This window comes from Macaca nemestrina, chromosome 11 (genome assembly GCF_043159975.1).
Source record: "Macaca nemestrina isolate mMacNem1 chromosome 11, mMacNem.hap1, whole genome shotgun sequence".
NCBI classification, from domain to species: domain Eukaryota; kingdom Metazoa; phylum Chordata; class Mammalia; order Primates; family Cercopithecidae; genus Macaca; species Macaca nemestrina.
Genome location: NC_092135.1, coordinates 10,636,053 through 10,642,733, shown reverse-complemented (window position 1 = coordinate 10,642,733; position 6,681 = coordinate 10,636,053).

The following is a 6,681-nucleotide window of genomic DNA, read 5'->3' as shown; positions in this document are numbered from 1 at the left end:
CCTGCAAAAAAATACATTGCCCAAGGCCATAGAAGGGGATTTGGGCAATGGGGTTCAGGGCACCATGGCTGGAATTCCAGCAGAGAATGGTCCTCTGTCCCCCAGTGGCCTCCTGGCAGGGCAGCACCGAAGGCCTGTGGACCTCAGTGTGGGTCAGAAATGAGACTCTGGGTAGAAAGGGGCCTGGGAGCCCCGCACCAGGACAAGAAGAGCTTCTCCCCACTTTCACTCCATCCCCACTGCCCAGGCAGACGCAAGGGCCCTCTCTGAAGCAGGGGGTGCTCTTCAGCGCGCACAGCCAAGCCCAGCTCCACAGGTGCCAGGTCAGGGCGCGTTCTCCACCAGCAGCTGAGCTGTAGCACACAGGGGTGCCCTCCAGGACTGGCGGTCGGCTGGCGGTGCCACAAAGCTGAGCTCCCCCCACCACCTCCTGCATAGGAAGGAGGCAGTACCTCCCAAACACTGCAGGCACAGATGTCAGGGCCACGGCCAGCATGAGAAGGACAGTGCTGCAATCGCACCCTGCCTTGAAGAGTGAGGGTAGCACTTCACTTGGATGAGATCTGCTTTTGACCGCAGATGTGTGTAGCTGGGCTCTTGCCCCTGTATGTAAATTTTGTAATTTTCTCATTAACCTCTTGCCTCTTCCGATGTGGGGCTGCCTCTTTAGGCCCTGCAGGTCTAAAGAAAAGAGGAAGAGAGGATATGTCCACTGCTGTATTTCTAATACAAAACAGTGCTTGGTGGGTGATTTGAATGAATGAAGTCACAGTCCAAGCTGGCCGTGAAGGATTCGGTTTACAGGTCGGCTCCCAGCTCCCCTGGGTTAAGCACTGTTCTTGCATTCATTAGAGGGAGGGAAAAGGAGTCTCTGAAAAGACAGCCTCTCTTCCCCCCCTTACCAGATCATTGCACTTTACTGTGACTTTGTTTAGCATGGAGCTCTAAACTCAGGAATATTCAATCCCGCCCTCCTTTTTCTAGAAGGTCCAGAGACAAAGGTGACACAATCACGATTGTGCAGCAAATGAGTGAAGCCCTGGGCTTTCTTGTGGGCATTTGGAGGGTCTGAGGGCAGCATGGGCCCCAGCTGCCTGCCAGGATAGGGGCTGGGAAGCTGTGAGCCGGGCGGCCCTGGCCTCACTTGGCTGTAAGGATTGAGAGGGGGAGGCAGCAAGTCGCCGTGAGGAAGGTGAAGTGGGGCCCTCCTGTGGAGACCCCTTCACCCTCCACTCCCACCCCCACCCCTAGCCAATGCCTCCTTCTCTACGTGAGCGTTCGGGGCAGTCACAGTGATCTTTGAGTGCGTCCTGCTGGGTGGACAGGGTCTGCACTGGATGTTGAACTTCCTGTGAGCGATCCTAGATCTTACCTCCTCTGAGTCCCCCACCCTCATCCCACATGCCTGGCCCCAGGCAGGGGCTGTGGCATCAATGAATCAATGAATCAATGCACGCATGGATTGTCGTTTGTGGAGAATGGGGACAATTCACAGACCGGCATTTACAGATGACTGAGCAGGTGGTCACCGTGGCCCTAGGCACATAACCATGTCCCGTTAATGACAAAGCTTCCACCTCACATCACAACATGTACGGCAATTCAGAAGATCATGTGGCAGCCCATGTTCTTTCAACACAAGAGTCTGTCCCACTGCTTACTGGAAAGATTTCAGACGTGGCTTGTCCATAACTATGTGAATTAGGCCATGAGGCCACAGCAACTGTACCAGGGTATCAGTCAAGCTTAGAGTCTGTCTGGGCCCACAGTACAGAGGGTGGCCTGAATGTGGCTCTGATAAGGCATGGCATCTTCACTGCAGGTGACAAGTCACCCTGCGGCCCTGGTCAAGAGGAAATTCCTCAACCCCACCAAGTCATAGTAGGAGACCTGAAAACAGCCAACATGATCTGCTATAAGGAATTCCACTTGGCCAGGGTGGAGAAGACAGCCAGAGGATAGCGGGAAAAGCAGGGTTTCTGCCGAGAAGCTTCTACCCTCCCTGTACCCCATCCCTCCACGTCAGCTCCACTGCTGCCCTTGGGCCACAAGGATGGTTGTCAGAGGAGACACAGCCAGGGTCAAATCTAGTCTCTCTGGTTTGAGACGAGCCTGGGGAACATGGTGAAACCACGTCTCCACAAAAATACAAAAATGAGCCAGGTGCAGTGGTGCACCTGTAGTCCTGGTTACTCAGGAGGCTGAGAAGAGAGGATTGCTTGAGCTCAGGGGTTGGAGATCGTGCCACTGCACTCCAGCCTGGGTGATGGACAGAGGCCCTGTCTCGAAAACAAACAAACAAAAAAAACAACAGACAGGTGGGCAAAGAAGATAAGCAGTTGGCAAATAAGCACACAAAAAGATGATCAACATAATGAGTTGTCAGAGATATGCAAATTACAATCACAATGAGATACCACTACACCCCTGTGAGGACACCTGAAATACACACGCAAACCTGACCATACTGAGGGCTGACGAGAATGTGAAACAATTGGCTGTCTCGTACATTACCAGGAGGACCGCAGAAAGGTACAACCACTTTGGAAGATAGCTTGAAAGCTTCTTAAAAAACTAAACAAAACACACCATAGGATCCAGCCATTTCACTTCTAGATATTTGCCCAAGTAAAATGACTTATGTCCACACAAAAACCTGCATGTGAGTATTTACCGCAGCTGTATTCATAATCAACAAAAACTGGGAACAACCCAGAGGCCCTTCAAACGGAGACACAGAAGCAAACCCTGGCACATCCATAGGATGGCATGCTACTCAGCAACAGGAAGAAACTGATGATTCACAAAACAACAAGGATGAATCTTAAATGCATTTTGCTAAGTGAATGAAGCCAGAAAGAAAAGACAACATATTGTATGACTCCATTTATATGACATCCTGCAAAAGATAAAACCAGTGGACTAAAAAGAAAATCAGTGGTTGCCAGAGTTGGGAGAAGGGGCTGACTACAAAGGAGCCTGGCGAGGGAAGTTTGAAGGTGATGGAGCTGTTCTGTTTGATGCGGTGGAGGTTGGATGCATGACTCTAAGTACGTGCTAAAACCTACAGAACTATATGCCACTAAGAGTGAATTTTACACTATGCAAACTAAAAAAAAAACTACAGTGTGGGGGTGGGGGAGCCAAAATGGAATGCAGATGTGACCGGTGAATCACGCTTTATCACAAGTGAGTAACACCGAAGGAGGTGAGGAACGAGGAGGCAACCTCAGTAACGTTGGAAAAGAGTGTTTTGTTTGGCAACTGTAAGGCTAAGTAAAAAAGGACTGTTCACAAACATTGCCTTCTAGTTGGTAAATTTGTTTCTTACAGGGGTACAAATTAGCATTCTGAAACTACTGTACATGTATGCTAGGGTTGAACAAATAAGTAAAACTATTGTAGATATTGGAAGCCAGGTGTCTCATTTCAGAGAAAGAACCTACAAATAATCAAAAGGAAAATGCTATAATGAACCCTGTGATGTTGGATTGGAGAATGAATTCTGTACACAGAGAGAGAGAGAGAGAGACAGACAGACAGACAGACAGAAATAAATGTAAACACACGTGTATATGTGGGTTAGTGTACAAACATGTGTTTCCTAACTCTGTCCACTATGAGGTCCTAGAAGCAATTGCAATGAGCACGTGTAGCACACAGTCCTTGGTTTCTAAATTTAATTCTCCAGTAAAAGGAACCAGGGCTCCTTGAAGAAGTGGTTGACTTCAGGGTTGAGGCAGAAAAAATATAATACTGAAAAAAAAAATAAGAGTGCATATAAAAATAACACAGGAGACAGGAGGGGCTTGAGACCCTCCTGCAGAGGAAAATGGGGTAGAGGTACTCACCCAATTCCTCCTGCTAAGTATAACAAAAAACCCCAGACATAGTATGTAAACCTCCCAAAGTGCTGGGATTAGAGGTGTGAGCCACCGCGCCTGGCCTCTTTCATGAGTATTGAAAGGACTGTTGTTTTAAAATATAGGTGATATTATTACCCAGGTATGGTGAGGCCAGGATGACTCACGGTTCTCAAGAGGACGGCGTGCCATAGGGGGCCACACAGGGAAGCACCAGGGCCAGGCAGGAGGTAGAGGAAGTGAGGGGGAAGCATGGCAGGAATCTTTATCTATATATTTATTTAGAGACAGGGTCTCACTTGGTTGCCCAGGCTGGAGTGTGGTGGTACAATCACAGCTCCTTGCAGCCTCAAACTCCTGGGCTCAAGTGATCCTCCCACCTCTGCCTCCTAGGTAACATAAGAGGATTCTGAAATGTGGAGAGAAGGTGGCAGACTGGCCAGGGACCTCTGGATGACATGGTAGTAAGTCCCATGGTTTTCTTTTTGCCTCATATATCTCAGACTTGGAGAAAAAGAGCCCTCCAACCCAGAAACCCTAACTGGCACAGTCAAAACACAAAACAAAACAAAACAAAACAAACAAACAAACAAACAAACAAAAAACCCTTGCCAAAGGATCAGGAAAGGGGCAGACTAACAAGACAAACTTGTTTTCTTTTTTCTTCTTTCTTTCTCTCCTTCCTTCCTTCCTTCCTTCCTTCCTTCCTTCCTTCCTTCCTTCCTTCCTTCCTTCCTTCCTTCCTTCCTTCCTTCCTCCCTCTTTCTCTCTTTCTCTCTTTCTTTCTCTCCTTTCTTTCTTTCTTTCTTTCTTTCTTTCTTTCTTTCTTTCTTTCTTTCTTTCTTTCTTTCTTTCTTTCTTTCTTTCTTTCTTTCTTTCTTTCTTTCTTTCTCTTTTCATCTTTCTTTCTTCTTCTTTTTTTTTTTTTGATGGAGTCTCACTCTGTCGCCCAGGCTGGAGTGCAATGGCACAGTCTCAGCCCCCTGTAACCTCTGCCTCCCAGGTTCAAGCTGTTCTCCTGCCTCAGCCTCCCGAGTAGCTGGGACTACAGGTGTCCACCACCACACCCAGCTAACTTTTGTATTTTTAGTAGAGATGGGGTTTCACTATGTTGGCCAGGCTGGTCTCGAACTCTTGACCTCGTGATCTGCCCTGCCTTGGCCTCCCAAAGTCCTGGGATTACGGCCGTGAGCCACCATGCCCGGCCTGTTTTCTATTTTTCTTATTTATTTATTTTACTTGTATTTTAAGTTCAGTGGTACATGCAAAGAATGTGCAGGTTTATTACATAGGTAAATGTTTGTCATGGGGGTTTGTTGTACATATTATTTCATCACCCAGGTATTAAGTCTAGTGTCCATTGGTTGTTTTTCCTGATCCTCTCCCTCCTCCCACCCTCCACCCTCCAAACACACACACCCAGTGTGTGTTGTGCCCCTCTGTGTATCCATGTGTTCTCATCATTTAACTCTCATGTATAAGTGAGAACATGCAATACCTGGTTTAAGATCGAAAAATTTTCGACAGTAACCCCTTACTCCAGCCAAACATCACAGAAGAAAAATGTGGTTCCATCTCCAGCCCTGTAGCAAAGGCCAAGGGGCCTTTAGACTAGCACTCTTGCAAGGCTGTAATAAGGCACCCCAACATTCTCTCTGAGTGGTGTTAGAGAAGGTCTAGTGAGGGCTGGGACTTTCATTCCCACTCATCCATAAAGAGATGCCTCACTTTCTTCCCCTTCCCCACACTGGGGTGATGCCAGAGGATGCCTACTGGAAAATCATGACTTTCACATTCTCTGTGACAATGATGCCACCATCACCTCAGTAGCAGTGAAGACTACATGGGAGACAGAACTCCCACCCCACGACTGGAGGCCAAGTGAGGAACCCGGATTTCTATCTCCACCTGGTGGTAACAAGGTATTGCCCCCCACTGCCACTGATAGAGTGGTATCAGAGAAAGCCAACTAAAACAAATGATTTAAAAAACGTTCAGGTTTCAATAAAAAATTTCTCATTATACTGAGAACCATGAAGATCTTGGATGAATGAAAAAAGACATTCAATAGATGCCAACACCAAGATGAGAGAGATGTTAGAATAATCTGACAAAGATTTTAAAGCAGCCATGGTAAAAATGCTTCAATAAGCAATTACAAACACAGTTGAAACAAATTTAAAAATGGCAAGCCTCAGCAAAGAAATAAAGCTACAAAAAAGAGCCAAATGGAAAATTTTCAAACTGAAAAAGAGAATAACTGAAATTTTAAAAACTCAGTGGATGAGCTCAACAGTAGAATGGAAGTGGCAGTGGAAAGAATCAGTGAACTCAGTGGTAGAACCTATCTGAATAATGGAGACAAAATGGACTAAAGAAACAAAAAATGCAGCGCCTTGAGGACCTGTGGGACTATATGGAAGTTCTAACACTTTTGTCGTTGGAATTCCAGAAAAAAAAGAGCAAGAGGATGGGGTTGAAAAAATTACTCAAAGAAATAATGGCTAAAAACTGCTCAGGTTTAGCAAAAGACAAGTCTACAGAATCAAGAAGATGACAAAATCCTTATCATAGACAGAATGTGTGTTCCCCAAACTTCATGTGTTGAAACCCTGCCTCCTAACGTGATGGTGTTAGGTGGTAGGGCTTTGGGGAGCTAATTAAGATTAGATGAGGTCATGCGGGCAGCACCACTATGAATGGGATTAGTGTCCTTACAAGTGTTCCACCATAGCTTGTTTTCTCTCTCTGAGAAACATGTGAAGACATAGTGAGGAGACTGCTGTCTATGAGCCAGGAAGCAGGCCCTCAGTAGACA